Source organism: Rhipicephalus microplus, chromosome 1 (assembly GCF_043290135.1).
Source record: "Rhipicephalus microplus isolate Deutch F79 chromosome 1, USDA_Rmic, whole genome shotgun sequence".
Classification (NCBI taxonomy): domain Eukaryota; kingdom Metazoa; phylum Arthropoda; class Arachnida; order Ixodida; family Ixodidae; genus Rhipicephalus; species Rhipicephalus microplus.
In genome coordinates, this window is record NC_134700.1 from 193077696 (window position 1) to 193099346 (window position 21651).

Consider the following 21651-nt stretch of genomic DNA (forward strand, 5'->3'; position numbering starts at 1 on the left):
CCCTTCCGTAGTGCAGGGTAGCCTACCGAGGCTCAGGCCTTGTTAACCTCCCTGACTTTCTCTTTGTGTTCTCTATCTCTCTTTTTTTCTTGTCGGTTAGATCTGAATAAAATTGTGTCTACCAAAAGAAATGAGACTTTAAATTTACACTTTTCTTCTTTGATATCAAAAATATCATTCTGACAAACTTGGTGCCTTGTGGTAGTAAGTGATGAATTATCGGTCAGCTGCAAATTCGTTTGGCATCACGTGCTACATGACGCCAAACAGACCGATAAAGAGTGTGTAGCAACGGGATGGCGTCCAAAGTAGGTGTGCCGTCGTCGCGTTTAATAGAAAGGCGAGACGTACACAAAGCAGTGGCCGTTGCGTCGAGCCAACCAGAAACCTATGAACATTTTAGGCATCTCGCGCCACGAGCAAGCAGGGCTCGTCATTTTTGTTTAGAGAAATTTATTCTCACGGACAGTACACATAAATTACAATCCAACAGAACATTGCGACAGAACACAACATCCACAGACACACCAAAAGTTGTTACAAAAAGATATGTGTACATATTTAAACGAAACACAACATACACAACTTACCCAACTATACAGGAATTGTTACAAAAACAATGTCTACATATGCACAATACATGGTAGACGAAGAACACACAAATGAAATGTAGAGATCAATATGTCAGATATTTACATAGTATTTACAAGGTATTTGTATGAGTACTAAACAAAGAATAACTTACCAATACCAGGCAGGCCTGAAAACAAGCCTTACACGTCTCTCACAGATGAACACAAAACGGCAGGACCAGTGTCGAAGGAATTCCTCCTCACCCAGAAAGAAGAGTTCCTCCGACAACACAGATAATAATTCTTTGTACAGTCGCTCCAAAATCGGGAATAGAACACGGCGGCGACGACCTACTGCAACAGCTTCACAACGGTTACGCAAAGGACAGTAGGCACCAGCAACAATAAGAAAGCAGGCAAAGCGGCCTCGAGAACAACGCCCAGAAGTAACAAAGCGGTTTACTCCGAGGCCACAAAATCCTGCATGCACAGCCCTCCAGAAAACACGAGCAACGACACATTGCCTTAACACATGCTGATTTGTTTCCCGTAGGGAGCAGTTCGGACATGTTGAAGACTGGACCATTCTCCGCCTTTCTAGGCGGTCAAGGGTAGGAAGAACGCCCCACCCAAGCCGCCACATGAAGTCCCGAAGGTGGCCAGGTAAAAATGATGCCGTCAGCGTGCTCCAAGACACACGACTAGAGCGGGTGCGGCGTGCTGGAGGAACTAACGGGAGCAACAACGCGGCTGTTGTGTCAACGATAGAATTGTCTAGCACATCTAAATCAGGGCAAGTCGACTGGATATGACGAAAAAACGCGACAGCTGTTGCATAAAACGAAGGAAGTACTAATGATTGTGGGCCCTGATTAAGGCGCACATTAGGCAATAAATACCGAAGGTGAGTGCCTAGAAAATAATATGCCAGAGTTTGCGCGGGGGATTCCTCTCCTTGTACGAGGCGCAACAGGAAGCGCAGGGCCAATAGCCGGCAGCGTATTGATACCGAAGGGAAAGCAAAACCTCCCTGGGAACGCTGCTGTCCTAACGCCGCACGAGAAACCAACTCAGTGCCGCCAGATCAAAAGAAGGAACACCAGGCCGACTGCATTGACCTTACGATGCGTATAGGTGGCTGTTCCAGAAAGGTACCAAATGCGACCGCAGAACACAGTCTGTGCAAGATACCTCCGCTCAAGAAGCGGGAAGTCGAATTCCCGGGCGTTCTCAATTTCTCGTTTTACTTCATCGAGGGCGTTTGACCAAACGGAGTTACAAATACCGTAGTGGTTGTATAGAATTCCTAAAATGCGAAGAGATGCAGCCGGCTGAAGAAGAGATGTGGACCTAAGTGTGGAGTTGGGATAACCGATGAACAAATACCGGGATTTAGAGAGGTTTTGCGCGGCACCTGAAATGTCCCCATACTGGGAGAATAAACGCAGGCTATCAGAAAGACTATCTTCATCTGAAAGGTACAGGCTTATGTCGTCAGCAAAAGCTGTGAATTTTACGGTACTGCTGCCGGGAAGCGCAAGTCCCCGGACATGCGATTCTGCTTCTAGAGTGCACCAAAATGGCTCAAGGCTGAGGACAAATAGAACAGGAGACAAGGGGCATCCTTGACGGACCCCACGTGTAATATAAAAGGCAGTACTCTCCCACTCATCTAGAACTAGTGTGCTTTTTATACCAGAGTAGGTATGTCTAATTAGTTCAACAAAAGTACCTGGAAAACCAAGGGCTGTGAGCACTTTAAAGATATACGTGTGCTCTAGTCGGTCAAATGCTTTCTCTTGGTCTAAAGACACAAGGAGACCACGCGCAGATTGCGACAGAGTATAGGCTATGATATCCCTGGTGGTAAAGGACAAACTGTGTAATTCCCGTCCAGGCATAGATGAAGCCTGGTGATGACCCACCAGGGTGTTCAACAGAGCTTTCAAACGTTGAACGATCACCGTCACGAATATCTTATAGTCAACGTTAAGAAGCGTGATGTCTCCAATCATCAGGATTAACAGAAGAAGCATGACCTTTTGGAATAAGCACAATGCGTCCATCTCGAAAACTTGATGGAAAGACACCATCCTTGAAACATCGCCGGATAAGCGCGGTTAATGTAGTACCAAGCTCATTCCAAAATGATAAGTAAAATTCAACTGGAAAACCGTCTGGCCCAGGGGCTGTCCCCCGTTTCATAGATTGTAGTGCTGCCTTTACCTCTTCAACTGATGGAGGGACGTGCAGAGAATCAGCAGCTTGTCGAGGAACGCGAGGCAAACCTCTAAGCATAGGCGGTATTATATCACAGTTTGTCCGCATGGCCGAACATGACATCTCTTCAAAATGCGCCAGAAAGAGATATCGATCACGCTTAGGAAGCGGCTGTGTAGGTGGTGTCTGCATGGTTGTAAAAACAGGTGATTGTGACTGCCCAAAACACGATTGCCTCACATAGCGTAACACCTCGGGGTGGGCACAAGGGTTGTGCCTACAACGCCATGCAGCCACCGCAAGAGACGAGGTGGCAATCAAACGCTGGAATCGTTCACGTAATTCATGTTGCCAAGCTCGCATCAAGGGAGACGGCGTTTCAGCGCGCAATGCGATGCGTAACTTCACTGCAGTACCGGCCAGCTCCTCAGAAACGCCACGACGAAGGGAACACCCTTCAACTGAGCAGTGCAGGCGCCACTGCGTTTTAAGCGCATCCCAATCAAATAAATCAGACGCAGCGAGTGACACGCGTATTGCACGGGACAAATTTGAGCGAGAGCGCGCGTCCTGGAGGACACGAACATCAAGACGCCATGGTTTCTCCGAAAAAAATTGCCCGCAGCTTCCCTCGGGGGAACACTGAGGAGGATGCGGAGCATATAATTGGTTAACGGGGTGTTAAAGTGCGACTTACTTGGGTCGATGGCTAAATTGGTTAACGTGGTTGTGAAATGGGGGGTTAAATTGCGACTTACTTGGGTCGATGGCTAAATTGGTTAACGTGGTTGTAGGAGGAGGTGTTAAATGAGTGAACACGTACACACGTATGCGAAAGGGCGCTGGTCGAAGGGACGTCGATCATTGTGTTTGTGGATTCGTTGGAATTCATTTCACCGCGACCTTGGACGTCGACGCGCCGTACAAACCAACCGACGAGCGGCAACTGAGCGAGCGAGCGTCGACCTTGAGTATATATACAGCGCGACGGCGCATGCACTGTCAGCTGTCGAATGTTCGAGAAGAGGGAGAAGCGCAACGGCGCATGCGCGCGCGTCAGCTGCCGATGTTCTCGAAGCGCGACGGCGCATGCGCGCGCGTCAGCTGCCGATGTTCTCGAAGCGTGACGGCGCATGCGCGCTACATTATACAGCTAGCGAATGTTCGTGAAGAGGAGAAGCGCACGCGGTGTGTAGAGGAGGAAGTGTGCACAGATGGTGGAGGAGTGAAGCGCACGCGGTGTGTAGAGGAGGAAGGGATGCACAGATGGTGGAAGGAGGAGGAAGCTTGCGGACGGCGCCGCACTACAAGCCTCGAGTATTAGATGCTCCGCATCTAAAAGAAAATGGAATTTTTAGTTCTAATAGAATCGGACGGTGGTCAGAAATGTACACAGGCGAAGGTGGGATGGGCGGAACACGTAAGTCGGAGACAAACGTCTCTAAAGCATGTGGAATATAAGCCCGGTCGAGTCTGCTGAAGGAGTGCCCGCGGCGCCATGTCCAAACAAAAGTATTCCCGTGTATGACATTATGCGCATCCAGCAATGAAAAATGCTGGAGAAGGCGTCGCAGCTCACGTGAATTCCAAGCAGACCGACCCCAGCCAGGACCTTGTACATCGCATCGCGTATTTAGCACACAGTTAAAGTCTCCAATTAGAATTACATGACGACCGTCTAGGAAAAAAAACATCCAAATTTCGAAAAAAATCATGAGACTGTCCGGTTTGTGCAGGCGCATACACACATACTATCCTCATTCGAAAAGAAAAGTAGGTACAATCTAGAGCAATAATTCTACCGAGGCCGTCATAAACAACGTGGTGACCTCTCAATAAAGCCCGATTAAATATAATGATGCCTACTCCCGTAAAACGAGTTGTAGCGAAAGAAAAATATCAATCCAAGTTAAACTTTTGTTTAAAAGCCCTAACGCCGGATAGAACAGAAATTAGTTTCCTGCAGACATAAAACATCACAATTTGCAGCACGGGCTACTCTAATCACCTCGGCCTGCTTTACCGGACTGCGAAAAGCTTTTACGTTGAAGGAAATAATATTCAATGCGGTAGCCATCGTAAACAATAAAGACAACTTTGGATACTAGACTCACAGTTCTGACAGACGCGGGAGCGGGTGCCCCGCAAGCAGCTCAATCACTTCTTACGACCAGGTGACCCACCGGAAGTGCGGGGCTTCCGGGGCCGCATCGAAGTCCGCAGGGCACTTCTGTCTCTGCTGGGGGCCTCCGAGTCGCTGCTGCATATTCGGTGGCGCTTGGTGCCGAGACTCTTGAGTGAAGATGGCACAAATTCGTCAAAACTGCCCCGACTGATCTCGCTTGGAGTGCTGTCGGTGTCTATCTGCAGGGCCGTGTCGCTCCTAGTACTGCTCGTGTCCTCGTTGATGGAAACCTCGTCGCCTTGGCACAAAGTCTCTTCAATGATAGGAGGACTAACAGACGACTGGGCAGCCATGGGGTGAGCAACAGATATCACGTCAGCATCTGTGACGCGCTCGCCGAGTGGCGCCTCCTCTGGTGAGGGCTCGACCTGTGGTTCTGTGGGAACCACCACTGGTCACGGGCCGCTAGATGGATCATCCGCACCTTGAGGGGCTGCCTGGTCGGGGCTGGCTGGAGACGCTGTGGGCGTTTGGTGTGACGTCTGGTGTGGCATTGTGATGCACCCAACTTCTTCCTGGCAAACATCCGGCCCTAGCGTCAATGATACGACGTCCTTATTCTTGCCTGATTGAAGTGGCAGGTAATTCTTGGAGGCCACCTCGGAATACGACGGCCTGATGGTGCAGGCGTCTGTGGCATGCGGGTCACCACAACGGCGACATGGCAGCGAGCCACCCTTCCCGTCATGGCCGTAAACACCGCACCTTCCACAAAACGGAGCTGTGCAATTCATGCGGAAGTGCCCACTGTCTCCACATCAACGGCACACTCGCTGGATTCCTTTATAGTCACAGGTCACTCGATGGCCAGCGACTTTGAGGTAGTTGGGCACCGGCGACGATGTCTTCATTTCCATCCGGACAAATCGCGTCCCAGTGGTCACGGTTGGGCGCGACCCCATCAGTCCTCTGCTGATGTGCAGAACCTTCCCATAGAGAGACAATGCTTGCGCGACGACCTCGCTGGGGACGCAGCACGGCAGGAACAGAACGGTGACTTGAGTGACTTAGGGTCCCAAGGGTACAACAGCAACGCACTCTCCTCTGATGATGAGGTGGGACGCGTCGACGATTTGAGCCAGTACGGCCTCACTGTTAACGGTGACTTGATAATTCCGGCCTCCAAAGTGCTGTACACTGTAGACCTTTTCGATTCCTACTATTGAAGACGTCGCGTCAACGACGTCTTCGGAACTAGTCCCCTCGGGGACGACTAAGTCGAAGGCTAGCGCCTTCTTCGGGGGCTGTCTTGCCATTACGGGCGTCCGCCAGCCCAGGGACGCCCTGAGACGCTAACGACTAAAACGAGGGAACACGAGCACAGGGCGGCACCCGTCATTTTTAAGGGCGAAGCTTCTCAAAGCGGCACCTGTTCGTCCCTCCTAGTCGTAGTAGTAGTGTGTAACCAGTCTTACATTTTGACCTCCAAGGTGGTGTTGGTGGGTGATTTCTTCTGTGCGTTGTTGAACAATAAAAAAATTGCAGCGTGCGCGTTAACTAAAAGCCGAATTCTCCAGTCTCTCATTCCCCCTTAGCAGCCATTCGCATGTACATTGAGCACTGACAAGAAAGAGTTGCTACGTTAAACTCGCTGGATGTAACCTCCTTGGTTTTAAAAAGGTCTAGTGAGCGTTGGGCCGCAGTGCAATGAATAGAGTGAACTAGTATATACCATGAACTAGAAGTGGTTAAAGGTGGGAAGTAGACACGAAGCGCAAGCCATAAGAAAGTGTGCGTGTGCCTCCTCTCGTTCAGTCCTTGGAATGTCCGCTGGATAGCGGTGCTTTTATATGAGGAATATATGATGAAAAGATGCCAGGTGGTGGTACTTGGAGGGTTCAATAGGTGGACGAACGGACACACAGACAGATGCATTGATGGACGCATGGATGGCTGTACGGACGGATGGACGCATGGACGGACGCAGGAGCGGATGCATGGACAAACTCAGGGATGGACGTGCGGACGCACGAACAAACGCACGCATGGTTGGGCGGATAGATGCACGGGCGGCCACACATACGCACGCATAGTCAGACGGAAGCAAGAACGCATGGACGGACGGATGCTTCGCCCCACTCTCCATCATTCACTCCGTGATTATGCTGCCATTTGTTTTTCTAGCTGGCTGGCCGCTACTAGCGCTACGCTACAAGGGCTCTCCGCCTAACATGTTACGTGTTAAAAATATCGATGTAAAACAGGGAAGAAAAACATTTAAATAATATGTACAAGTGCGTCAGTTCCTGTAAGTGTCCATTGGGAAGTCCGAATGTCGTCAAGGTCCCCAGTAGGGGCGCCTGCGCAAGTAGGCGTTTGGTGTGTAGCGACACCACGGACCCGAGCTAACGGGGAAATTTCTACTCCCTCCCACGCCTAGCCGTGCATGGCTTTGCCGTGTCCGGGGAAAAGGGGATCCTGGGGGTTGAGCCAACGCTGGGTGATTGGACCTTTAAGGCCCCCCGGCAGAGGCAACACACCCCTTTGGCCCCGGCTTCACGCAGACGGCACCCCTCACGTAGACGGCACACGGTTCACAACCACGTTGTCAACAATCACATAAGTGGTGTCACTGTCTGTAAAGAGGACGGTGACACGGTTGAGTGTCACGTGTCAGGGCACTGTGAAAACCAGTGTTCTTGGTGGTGCTCAAAGGTTTGACGTAGGAAAACCACGCATTAGTGGCACGTAGGTGGTATGATGATTATGCACCAGACCATATATACACACGTCCATACTGCGCGATGCGAAAAGCAATTTAATAGATCAATTGAAAAGGCCGAGTGCATTGAAGGAACAATATATTGTTCTCAGAAAGAGTGTGATCATTTTGTCGCTCCGATACTTCGGTTGCAAGCTTGCGGGCTCGTGGGAAGCCCACAGTCGTTGCTGGATATGCGACGCCTACGCTGAACGCTTCAGCCACATTGGAGAAACCAGAAGAAACGTGCCTGCGACGCTACAGCGTGGCAATCTCGGAAAGCTACCATGCAAACCATGACCGACACACCGACATGGTGATTTTCGAAAGTCTAGAAATGGTTACTGTCACAGTAAAGATTAATAAACCATCCCTAGGCCAGAACGTGGATTTTCTTTTACAGCCGCTTCGCTGTGGACAACTGGGCTCGCTCCGCAGCTGCTATCTCTGCATTTTTATTGACTTGCACACCATCACTTCATTCATCTTCTACTGACTGATTGATTGATATGGTAGGTTTAACGTCGAAAAAGCACATTATTATTATCAGAGACACCCTAGTGGAGGGCTCCGAAAATTTCGAGCACCAGGGGTCCTTTAACGTGCGCTCACAACAGATCACACCGGTCTACAGCATTTTCGCCTCCATCGAAGGTGCAGCCGCCACAGCAGATGCACCTTAGCCACTGGACCACCGCGACGAGGCTAAGCACCTCCCAATATACGGTGTTCGTGTGCTCTATTCCGGTAAGTTCAATTTTGGAACAAAGATGTACAGGTTCTCGAAGATGGCGTAACTTACGCTCTGCTTTTCTGCCAAGGCTCTGTGTAGACAGCGACGTTGCACAATGAGCCAAGTAATGCTCACGTGTTTCAATAGAGATGAGTTAGAGTTGATCATCAGCCATCACCTAAATTAACGTGCTAGGAGAATAGCCAGGCTAACATATTCACCTTTTAATTCAATCATGTCTCTCTCTTTGTAGACAGGTGCAGTTAATCTGTGTCTCACGATGAATTTATAGCAACATGATCCCTACTGTGGGAGGGCCGTAACCCGGTATACGAAAGAAGATGATTACCTTTGGTAATGTATTGACGAGGCAATTACGTCAGGACACGCTTACACAATCTAATCTCCTAAGGCCTCCATACTTACTGTGGTTACACTTCGGTGTTCGGCTGCATATCAAATTAAGTTTGCTTGCAAGCGACCGAATAAAAATAACTCCATAAAAAGAAACTAACTTGCGTTTTTATCTTTTAAGCAAGGAACAAGCAGGTACAGAGAATTTGGAAGACACTTGAAATTTGCATTGTTGCGTTCTCTGCCCTCGTTTTAGTCTCCTTCCACTTCATTAGAAATGCTCCTCTTCAACTTGGACACCTGGACCAAGCCACGAGGAAAACAACTTCTTCGCTTGTAACATTGCCCGTTTTAAACCTTCCTAGAATACATGCATATTGCGACAAGAGTAGAGAATTCCATACCACGCCATAATTAATCATTTTGATTATTACTGAAGTTGGAAGTATTTCATCCGTAAGGCAACACATGTACCTATGCAGCCACAAACGTTCCTGATGCTATAGACCTTCTGTCTGTTTACAAACGTGTTTAGAAAAAATTGTGACAGCCTTAGAGCACGTTTTACGTCGAAAAACATAAAGCACACGATTGGCTAATAGTCGTCCAAAGTCTTCACCAGTCTTTAGAACAGATGCTCTTGTTACCACGTGGTTTCACCACTTGACGGCACCACGCTCCAAGTAACGTACTAACATTACACGGTGAGAACCACTGGAACACAGGAATCGCAGCTAGAGAGAGCGATAGCGTTTCATTACGCACGTTCCAGGTGGTGACGTGCCTTGACGTAACTTACTTCCGCCATGTGATCTTGCCATGTGCAGCTTTAGCCACTGCCACTTAGAAAAATAATTCAGGGCTGCTGACTACAGCGGGAATGGCTTGTGACGTCACTCACTTTTGACACTTGCTTCCTGCTGAGTAGACGTGCGCATAATGCTCCCGCCTTTCGAGACAGCCTGATTGCTAAGCCTGACGAAGACTATATAAAGTGCACACGTTTCCATGGGTGACTGCTCAAAAATGACCATTTTTTTTTCAGCGGCCTTGAAGTGCAGCGTGGTGATGTGATGTGCTACGTTCATTGAATGTTCGCGTTGTGTACACCTGCAAGCTCTCACAGAGCGGCAGCCCTTTGGGGGCAGCTGTTATAGGTATTGACAATTTACCGAAGATTCGAGTGCTTTCGTTGCGAAAGGACCAGCGAAAAGTGAAATGAGTGCCTGCCGTTCACGGTGTTGCCATTCGTATGACATTGTCTTCGTGATACAAAGTTATGTGTGTGTCTATAATACTTGCTTTTGCGTTGTTTTAAAAGCACCACATTTAGCACGTTCGGTTATTTCTGTAAATTTACGTGATGTTCGTTTGATATTTGTCTGCGGATGCTTTGACGTTAGACACAGTTTGGTGAGTGTTGCTGGTGCTCAGCCCCGCAATAAAGTATCGTCCTGAGACAGCGCTAGGAACTGCGCAATTTTACCGTTTTTGACAGGTGTGTTTGCCGAGACGCCATTGACTTGGCTGCAAAACGACGGCGCCATGAAACAGACACAATTACGTTCTACTAAGTACTAACATACGTTAGTACTTAGTACGGAGTACGTTACTGCCACGAAGCAATAGAATTTGTAAATCTAACCCTAGATTATAACCTGTTTCAAGTTGTCAAGGAACCAACTCGTGGTACAAACATTTTAGACTTAATTTTAACTAACGCTCATGAGACTGTTAGTTCTATTCTGCACGTAGATGGTTTCAGTGACCATAAGCTACTTCAAATAACACTTAGCCTCCCAACCCACGTATTACATAGCACTGTTAAAAAATTCGGGACTATAACAGAGGTAATTACGAAGGCATAAATGATGAATTGGAAGCTTTTTACGATCAGGTTTTTCTTCCATCTTTCCCGTACCGATCAGTCAATGAAAACTGGATTCTCTTCAAAAACAAAATCATTACATTGGTTGATAAATATATTCCCTTAATTTCTATCTCTAACGACAATAAAAATCCCTGGTTTAACAAAACGCTAAAGTCTCATAGATCGAGGAAGAAGCGGCTCTACAAAATCGCAAAACGCACTTCGAGCCTTTCAGATTGGGAAAAGTACAAGGGTTCTTTGAAAGAGTACTGCTCTCTTGTAAGCAAAGCGAAATCTAAATATTTTACACATGATTTGCCTTCCATGTTAACTACTAATCCGAAAAAATTCTGGCAAGTAATTTCCCCTCACAATGCTACCACATCTGTCAGTATACAAGATGCTAACCACATGCGTCTATCAGATGTAGATAGCGCTTCAGTGTTGAACTCATTTTTTTCATCTGTGTTCACGTGTGAAGATCCTTCCAGAGTGCCCGAAGTTCCCGAGTTTGATTATACATTCATGGCACCTATTGACGTCAGCACTGAAGGGATTGCAAATCTTATTGGAAAACTTAAATTATCAACTTCTTCAGGCATTGATAACATTAATTCTAAGGTCCTCAAAAACACGTCATTATGCTCAAGTAAAATCCTGTACCGCATCTTCACGCAATCTTTATCAACAGGACAACTGCCGGCTGATTGGAAAATAGGTAAAGTTGTTCCCTTATTTAAAAGTGGCAATAGATACTCACCAGAAAATTATCGCCCCATATCATTAACATGCATTTGCTGCAAGATGCTTGAGCATATCATTTATTCGCACATTTATTGTCATTTGGAAACCAATAACTTCTTTTTTGAGAATCAGCATGGATTTAGGCGAGGTTTTTCTTGCGACACCCAATTACTGGAATTTACCACTGATGTTCACTTCAATATGGATAATAATTTACAAACCGACTGCATTTTCCTAGATTTTTCTAAAGCACTCGACCGCGTACCTCATGCCCGTCTGATTTCAAAATTAACAGAACTTCGTTTAGATTCGCTAACCTTATCGTGGATCCGTAACTTTTTGTCATTTCGAAAGCAGTTCATTCTGGTTAATACCTCTTCCTCTCCAATTTCCGATGTCACCTCCGGAGTGCCTCAGGGTAGCGTCTTGGGGCCAATACTTTTTCTAATCTACATTAATGATCTTCCAACTAATATTTCTTCGTCAATACGGCTTTTTGCTGACGATTGCATTCTATACCCTTCTATAACTAGTACCGATGACCACCTTGCTCTCCAAAAAGACCTTAATCTCATTAACAACTGGTGTGGTGCATGGCAAATGACTTTAAATTTATCAAAATGTAATGTAATATCCTTTAGTCGAAAAAAATTAACTGTTGAATTTGATTACACCATAAATAATTCCAACGTGTCACGGTCATCTTCATATAAGTACCTCGGTGTTCATTTCACTTCTAATCTTACTTGGGCGACACATGTAACCTACATATCTGCAAACGCATCAAGAACATTAGGATACTTACGTCGAAACCTACGAAACGCGCCAAATAACGTCCGCAAACAAGCTTACTTAACCTTTGTTCGCCCACAGCTGGAATTCGCATCACCCATTAGGTCCCCCTTCCAAGCCTATCTCATTAACCAGCTAGAAGCTGTGCAAAACAGGGCGGCACGGTTCATTTCACGTATTTGCAGTCGCCCCACGAGCGTCACACAAATAAAACATGACCTTTCATTACAGCATCTAGGCATACGGCGCACAGTTGCCCTCCTGTCTTTGCTTCATAAATATATTCACGCGTCCAGGCCACCCCCCTTCCCACTAACAGCACCATTGCGCATGTCTAAACGACTTCACAATCAGCGAAGCATCACACGCATCTTTGGAAAAACAAAATCATTCAATACATCGTCTTTGCCTCGTGCCATAGCACTCTGGAATCACCTACCCGACGTCATTGTCAATTTAACTAATCATGAAAATTTTCGCGAGCAATTAATGATACATCTATCTCAATAGCATTGTATAACCTCCTTGAATTCTGTTTTTGTTCTTTGTGCTTTTTTGCGGCTGGGAAATTCTTGTTGTTGCTTGAAGCCCCTCTATGTCATTTGTGCAACCACTGTTATTAGTTCCAATGTTATTACTTGCTTTGTATTTTTATTAGTTATTAGTTATTACTTGCTCTGTAGCTGCTCTGCTTTGTAGTTGCTTTGTATTGTGGCAGAAGTATCACCCACTAGCATTCTTTCCTATGTACCCCCCTTACTCTATGCTCCGTAATAGAGCCTGTAAGGTATTTTTAAATAAATAAATAAAGCAACTTCAAAGTGGGGCGAAAGGGGTGTTTTAGGTTCCTCTGTCCACACTCAAAACACATCAAAATGAAGCAATAAACGAGCGTGGCGATGTGTTCTCAGATGGATAGATGGATGAAAAACTTTTATTGGGGTCCTGAAGAATTCCACCCCCGTTTTATAGGGGTAGGATCGCGGGCCACTCCCACGTTGAGACGGGGAGGCCCAGCCTCACCGCCGCATCGTGGGCCTTCTGGACAGCCTTGAGTTGTTGTATGAGAACCGGACTCGTGAGCATTAAATAAGAGGCATTTTTCTTGGAAGGTCTGTAAACATCTCGCCATTTCCTCATAGCACTGCGGGCTCATATATAGCTTGCTCGGTGTTTTTTTTTTGTATCTGCGCCTGCGGTGCATAAACGTGGGAGAAAAGTTTTTTTTAAATCATTGTAACAACTTCAATCACTTTGTTTAGAAAAGAAAAGGAAGGCTGGTGCGTAATGTGCATTTTTCGTGCACTACATAGTGTTTCTCGCCGCTACTTCGAGCATTCTTTTTGCGTTAATATAATTGAGCTAGTTTTGCCAGTACCTTTGCAATTTTTTGTTTAAAAATCGGCAGATCCCACGAACGATGGGAATCCATGATATGCCAAGTACAAATGAGGAAGATTGATGTGCCACTTTGAAATCACCTCAACGTTACGAGGTGAAGGTAAATTATGTTGTACACAACTTCCATGTCATGATTACCATGTTTGGATGTGTCGTTCGCCTTCGTCATCTATTCACGTCATGTGATACCAGTTGATTGATTCATTTGTGGAGTTTAACGTCCCAAAACCACCATATGATTATGAGAGACAGGGTAGTGGAGTGTTCCCGAAATTTCTACCACCTGGGGTTCTTTAAAGTGCACCCAAATCTGAGCACACATGCCTAAAGCACTTCCACCTCCATTGGAAATGCAGCCGCCGCAGCCGGGATTTGGTCCCGTGACCTGCGGGCCAGTAGCCGGGTACTTTAGCCTCTAGACCACCGCGACGCTTTGCGTGATGCCAAATTTAGTATATGTTCAGCTAGCAAAACAGCCACGAGGACGCTTTGAGCGTGGTATGCTGTCATGTTCTCACATGACACGCGTCTCATGATTATCATGTTCGCACCAGTTATATAGCTTCGTTATACATTGACGTCACGTAACACCTTATTTGGCATAAGTGGAGCTAGCGAAACAGCCTCGAGTGCATCATTTAGGGCCCAGTATACTCCAACGGGACGTTGACGCGCACGCACGCCGGACAGAGCGACGCTACGTTAGCAAAACGTCAGCACTCTATCATCTGACGCTAATCGCGACCGTTGCGACCAGCGCCCGTCGGCGCGGCCCAACGGCAAACGTTGCAATATGCGACATGCTGCATTTGGCGCCAATGCGTTACCCAGACAGCACTGCGTCTGCATCTTTTCGAGACGCAGGGACGCCGGACGCGCTGAAACGTGCATGCGTCAATACAACGCAGCGCGTGTCTACGAGAATATGGCGGGACCGACGCCTGGCGTGGCAACGCCGGCGTGACGCGATGAAAACGAACGCCTCGCGAAGGGTCAAGTCGAAGTGTATTGGCGCCTAGACTGTGGCATGTAGTCATGTTATCACATGACACGCATCTCATGACTATCATGTTTGCACCAGTCACATACCTTCGTCATCCATTGACGTCACGAACCAAATTTGGCATATGCGAAGCTAGCGAAACGGTCGCGAGTGCATCATGAGCGTAGCATGTAGTCATGTTGGTTGTATTGCACGCATATCAAGTTTATCATATTTGCACCAGTCTTATTCATTCACGTCCCGTACTACCAAATTTCGTATAAGCTAGCGAAACGGCCGCCAGCGCATCATGAGCGTGGCATGTAGTCTTGTTTTTGCATGACACGCACCTCATGATTATCGTGTTTCACCATTCAGGCACCTTTGCCATTCGTTCACGTACCGTAATACCAAATTTGGTATATGTGACGCTAGCGAAATGGCCAAGAGCGCATCATGAGCGTGGCATGTAGTCTTGTGGTTACATGACACGCATCTCATGATTTTCATGTTAAGGTCGGTCGCTTGTGCTCAGCATGCAATCATGTCTTACCATACCGGTTTTGCAACATGCCATATGAACGAAACCACCGCAACAGCTGCTGGACCATATAATGGAAATCATGACATTCATAACATACATGTTGCAATTATGGCGCCAATCCTTCAGAAATGACCAGTTTATGAGATATAGATTTTTTTCAAATGGTAACGTTAGCTTAATATTTGTACGAACAGTGCGCCCAATGCTTTGTCCTATCCCGGACTAAATTGCGTCAGTGCGGTTCGTTGGCTGAGAGTAGTTTGACAACCCTGTCTATGAATTGAAAAAGTCTCGTACATCACTGTGATGCTTGCCTGTAATTCTAGTGAAATCAATATAATTAATAGCTATAATATCTCTTAAGTGCTCTCCCTGGGGCATGCAGGAGGAAGTAGTGTAACTACACGGCGCACATAACCAGTCACGACCACGATAACCACGGCGCGTCGGCATTGTATATTTGTTTATGAATTGCGATGATCTACTATCTCGACTATCCAGTGTGGTCTAATGGCTGAAGTACTCGGCTGCTCATCTGCCGGTCGCAGGATCGAAACCCGGGTGCGACGCCTGCAATTTCGATGGACGCGAAAATGCTGTGCCCATGTGCTCAGATCGGGGTGCGCTTTATAAAAGCCCAGATTGTCAGAATTTCAGGAGCCCTCAACTACGTCGTCTCTCAGTATTACATGGTGGTTTTGGGACGTTAAACCCCAAATATCAATCAATTGAACATCCACTTCTGTCTTCCATATATCGCTCACAATGCAATTATAATTTTCATTCCTATTTTGTGTGAATGGCTGCAAGGGACCTTCGTGTACCTAAAAATGATGGCTATTTTCGAGATTTCTCAGTAAATTCATTGCTTGATTAGTTGGGTCGTAAAGTATTCACATTATTAGCTATATTAAGTTGTTCACTTATTGTTTACAAATGATCTCTTTTTCAACCTCTCTATTTTTTCAAGGCAGCATTGTTTAGCGATGTACCGTTGTCAATAGCACACTGCTACGACCCTTTCGTTAGGGCTAGCTATACCATAAACAAATAGGTAGAAGGGCGTTTTCTCACTGGGCCTCAGAACTTTGGCGTTTCACTGAAGCCCGTTGCACATGCTCGCTTTGAGTCAACCAGAAGACAAGTTTTCGAATACGGTCTGTGGCGTTTTAGGCACTTCCCCTACTTTAGGTGACTAGTATTGGGCGAGAGCTGCCGTTTGAGTGGTGGTCATTATGTTAGTTTAATGCAAAGCTTTCGGTGCAGGCTTTGGGGCTCCCGTTGACTCATAATGACCTCGACACTATTTTTTTAGGGGCCCTATGAGAAGAATCGCAGGTGACAAATTGCAATGAGTTTCCGCGTACTTCATCGCCCCTGTCAATCACATCGTATTGTTTAGAACAATTACGTCTTATACCTTTCAACAATTCTAGAAAATGCACACGTTGGCACCTCTAGTAATGTTAAACTAGAAAATGGCACACAGCGTTACATCTCATGAAGTGAAAGTTACGACACAGGGTTGCTTGCCGATTGTTTAGTGGCTGTCGTGAAAAAAATGTATCATAATAAATGCTAAAGAAACTCGTCCTTAGCTCATGACCGCACAAGCGACCACACCAGGCTTTCGTCGACACGCCTGGGCGCGCAAGTGCGTTGGTCATTCGGGGAACGAGTCTATATCCAACACATGGTTGGGCACCGTCATCTCGCTTAACAGAGACAGCGCCTCAAAGCCATCCAGCAGCACGGAATCGTTGGCTGGCGTGCCCTTGGTCGTGGCTTTGGTGGTGTCGAAGTCGGCGATCGACGTCTCGGTGGTGGCGGTGATAGACGTCTTCTTTCCCGACTTCGAGGTCGCCACGTAGATGAGCAGCCACAGGAGGATAAAGAGGAGGAACAGGGCTAAGAAGGACGCGCACTGCCTGCAAAGCCCAAAGTTGACGTGAAAAAATTCAGATAAATTCTACTGTTGTGACGACGGAAGCAAGCAAAGCTGTGTCAAGGGTGGGTTTGGAATAGTGTATAATGCTGTACTGAATTCATATGCTTTTAATGACTATATTGAGCGTATAAAACGCCATACGTGCAAGCATTCTGGCGTTTCTCTTGCACATAAGACGTATTTAGAGCGGCTAATGGTGGCCTCAAATTGAAGTCACGTAGTACTGAAAAAAACCCATACCTTCGAAAGTATAGATGTTAAGTATTAGAAGAATGAGACGAGGATGAGATTTGCACTTGTAGTGAGGAGCTCGCGTAACGCGTTATACATATTTGGAACGCCTAGCAATGCACACGTTTTAACTGCCCTCTAGATACAAAGTTGCCCCTTTTTTACCTTTTCTACGACGAAAGTTCCTTCCTTCTACATTAGGAATGGCAGGACACTCGTCGCTTACGCAAGTGGTTTCATCTTTGAAGCAAGATCGTTCACGTCAGTCTGCCATACTAGGGAAATCATACATACACCTTACGTTTGTTTCTACGCCACGCCAGTTTTTTAATGCACAACACTGCATTAGTTGACCTAATTGGTTAGTCCAAAATTGTTGTTCTACACATATTTTGTCCGCAGACGCGGTCCTCCAAAACATAATCACGCAAAACTCACAGACATCAACCTCACGTTAAAATATCGGAATTGCAGATAAAGAGCAAGCATGCGTTTACCACAGAGTCACGACACAGAGAAGAGAGACTAGGGGATACAGACCTGAACCCAGCATTGATATTTTTTTTTGCCATGACTCAGGCCCAACAAACAGCAACTCAGTACAGTCATGTCATGCATTTTGCCACTCAATGAAAAAGAAAACGGCTATGAAGTTGTCAAAACGGTATCCAATAGAAACTGTAGCGTCAGCCTGATTTTCTAGAAAGGACTTCTGGCACCGTTTTAAAATAGGGTTTAATCTGCCATAAAAATTTTTCTACACAGAGATGGCTGTGAACAAGTGTGAAATTGAGCAGTGATCACACATTTCATTTTTATAATAAAGAAAGTATTTCTATCGTGGACCTACCTATATCGACACTGGTTCGACGTGAGGCCACAATACTAATTCAAGCGATTCACGCCGCATTCTGCCTAGTTGTAATAATGTGAGACACTAAAACTTCAAAAATGACCGCTTATGCCTCACTGATGGAGCCACGGTCTGTAACAGCCGCGACAACGACATATCTTGCACGAGCACAGGAACAAAGGTTTACCGTGGAGTGACATAAGAGTACAATAGAAACCAAAACTAACTTTTTGAAATGTACCAGAGTTAATTTTCAGGGCGTGCACACGCTTAGCAGTAGATTTTGTAAGTTGTGGAGGATTTGACCTGTTTAAAGTAATTGTGAGTGATTTAGAGCCCTATAAACACTCTACTTTGGGAGAGGCATATGCTGCCCTAAACCGACCTAATAGCACTATATTACGCCCCGTCATCTGAAAACGACTTTTTGAAGTTTTAGCGTCAGAACTTTGAAACCTTGTTTGGCTGGATCAACATTAAACACATAAATAAATATGTGTGCACAAGTTGTAAAAAGAAGTCGTAAATGCTACAACAAAAATTATTGCTTAATTATTTGATTTATTTATTTATTTATTTATTTATTTATTTATTTATATGTATGGCTTAACATCCTGAAACCACCATATGAGTATGAAAGACATAGTAGTAGAGGGTTCCGGAAATTTCAACCACCTGCGCTTTTCTAACGCGCACCCAGATCTGAGCACATGGGCCTACAGCATCATCGCCTTCTTTGACAATGCAGGTGCCGCTGCCGGGATTCGATCCTGCGGCCGGCGGGTCAGCAGCCACTAGACAACTACAGCGGAGCTCACAGAATTTCCTTCGCACTTCTTTTTTTTTCTGCAGAAACGTATACAACCAAACAAAAATTACGGCACAGTAACGCGAAGTTTCAAGCATCAGGCACAAAGTATTTAATTCGCTATCGCTGAGCTATATTGGCGGTACGCCGATGTACGCATGTTTCGTTTTCCTTGCTTATTCAAAAGGCCTTCCTATATTCCTTCTCGAAGTTATCTGCGTTACTCTTTTAAAATGAGTTTTTCTCCAACACAAAAAGTTTCGTCTATCTGTCGTTCTGTTCGTGTCAGTCACATGATTCTGCCAAGGCAACTTCTCAACAGCCATCTTGATCTGCTTGCTGCATTAATACTTCTGAACATTGTCAATCAAAAATCATGTAGTATGCATATTTTGTGCAGATCAATAAATAACTGTGATGCAGTGTGTTTTTTTTTACTTCTCAAATGCATAGATAAGTCATTCCAACTCTAAAGAACGCAGTGCTTGTTACGCTGTGCTGATGATGCGATGCTATGAAAGAAAAAGTTGGTTTTTACAGCTCTTCACTAAAGCCGAGTAAAACGACACGGTGCTGCAACCTACCACTGGCTCTGTGTTTCAGAAAAAGAAAAAAACTTTGTTTCTTGAAATTACTGCCAGATGGCATCCATACCTCAAGCTGCGCCTATTCACCGATTTTCTGGCGGAGAATGTCAAATAAGCGTTTCATTGTCTCTCTCCAGGCTGAAGACATGGTCTTTCGAAGACCTTTGCCTAGAGGCACGCAGATACGCGGCCATTTTTTCGATGTAGTGGCCGTGTGCCTCTACGAGATGAAAAATGGTGCCATTGAGGCCTCCAAAATAAATTTCGACGCAGCCGTACTTCTGCCGCGTGTAGCTATAGCAAGACAAGTTGACAAACATTCTTACAATCTGTTCTCAGTAAATGAAGCCCCCCTTCCCCTTTCCTTCCATTCACATGCGAGCATAAAAAAAGCATGCGGCAGTCCATATATACAAACCAACTTTTCGTAATCAACCATGTTCTCTCGCGTTAAACGCACTAGAACTATGGACAGCTGTGAGAAGTTCATCTGCCATATGTGATTTTTCTCGCTGTTCGATGTGTCGCAAACACTGCCATTTAAATGCAACTATATCGTGAGGATGGCCATAAGACTATTTATATGTGCAGCTTACAAGCTTTGAGTAAATAGTTGAAAGGCCTGTTATAGGCACCACAATTTAGAGAAATTCCGAGTGATTTCAGTGCCTTTCAATACGGCGAATCAGTGAGATCTTGACATAAGCTTCATCTTGCCAGTGTTCAACTGCATTAATATGCTTGAAGTGATACACAAACGCATCTATTTATGACGTAATATAATAAAGTTCCAATCAATAAATGATGACCACGCATGCCACACATACACACACGCTCAAAAAGCACGCAGTGATGTGTCAGTGTTTTCTACTGGAACATACACATCGCTGCTAATGGGTAATTGGAGAGAAACGACCCCGATCGCACACAAGGACCTGCAGTCCTCTTTTAGTTAACGCACACACTGCGAATGTTTGTTGTTCAAACAATGCACAGGGAAAATTGCCGCCGGTAATACCTTGGAGGTCAGGATCCAATGCATATATAAACGAGGTGGCCAGGCAACGGTTGTGCAGTGCGAAAAGACGGCTTTTTTTTTTTTTTACCAAGACACTTTCTAGCATTGGCGTAGCGAGGCGAGAGAGCGGGAACGTAGGAGAGGAGAGGGGATAGAAGAGGACACGCGTGAGCAGTAAGGGTGGTCGTGCCACACCCCAGATTGAGCTCGACCCTAAGCTGCTTCGCATATAAAAACAAAAACAATGAAACCTCGCAGGTTTTCTCAAGTACTCGAAGACGACTTGGAAGCTAAAGCCATTTTCTTTTACTTCTCAATCGACGTGTTGATCCTACTCCTCCTTCATCACTCTGCGAAAAATTTCTGCACTTGAAGTGGCTTTGTACTATCGGCAGTGCAAAATACTACGTATGGGAAGGATTGCAAGCTTTCAGCATTCTTCTGAAGGCCATGTAAGCTTTCCGATTTGCCATATCTCCGCGATCTGCACGCGTCGACGAAGCAACGCTGTCATAAAACGGCTTCACAGCGTCAATAACGTGGAGTCACAAGTCACAAGATTTGGCCGTCCATGACGTCATGATGACGCCATGTGGTGACGTCATCCCTCGATCAGTTGTCGCTCCAATGTTGTCGACGCCGCCGACACTGACGGTTAATTTTCGCCTTTAATGAGCCATCTAAGGTTTGCATCTTTTCATTAGCCACAGCCTGAACTCTAAGAAAAATTAAGAGTGAAACTAATAGAGAAAAAATTTTTAAGCATATATTTTTGGTAGGTATTCTTTAAGATACGTAGTTTTGAGGAGAGCGAATAATGAATGCGGCTTCAAAGAGTTTGTCTATGAAAAACAGCGGAAAAAGAAACTTTTGTTTATTCTTTCCAAATTTTCAACCAGTTGGCCAAAGTCGCTAGACAAACTAATCGTGTATTCTAGCCCAATTATAGTCCTCACTGGCATTTCACGCCGCGGGTATTTAATTTATGTAGGAGCCAAAACCGAAACGTGCCCCGGTAGATAAGTGACTTGGGTGTAATGTAATTAATCGGCCAACTAACCTGAGCATCTTGGACTGGTAGATCGAGACGCCAACAAGTGCAGTCCAG

General features: G+C 45.9%; 1 long non-coding RNA gene across 1 annotated transcript in view; it reads left to right on the forward strand.

Annotated features, from left to right (window-relative positions):
• Positions 1 to 19360, forward strand: part of LOC142769133 (uncharacterized) — a 40407-nt gene extending 21047 nt beyond the window's left edge. The window contains exon 2 of the long non-coding RNA XR_012885677.1: positions 18879 to 19360. This is a non-coding gene — a long non-coding RNA (uncharacterized LOC142769133). The remainder of the gene's footprint in view (positions 1 to 18878) is intronic.
• Positions 19361 to 21651: the final 2291 nt, after the last annotated feature.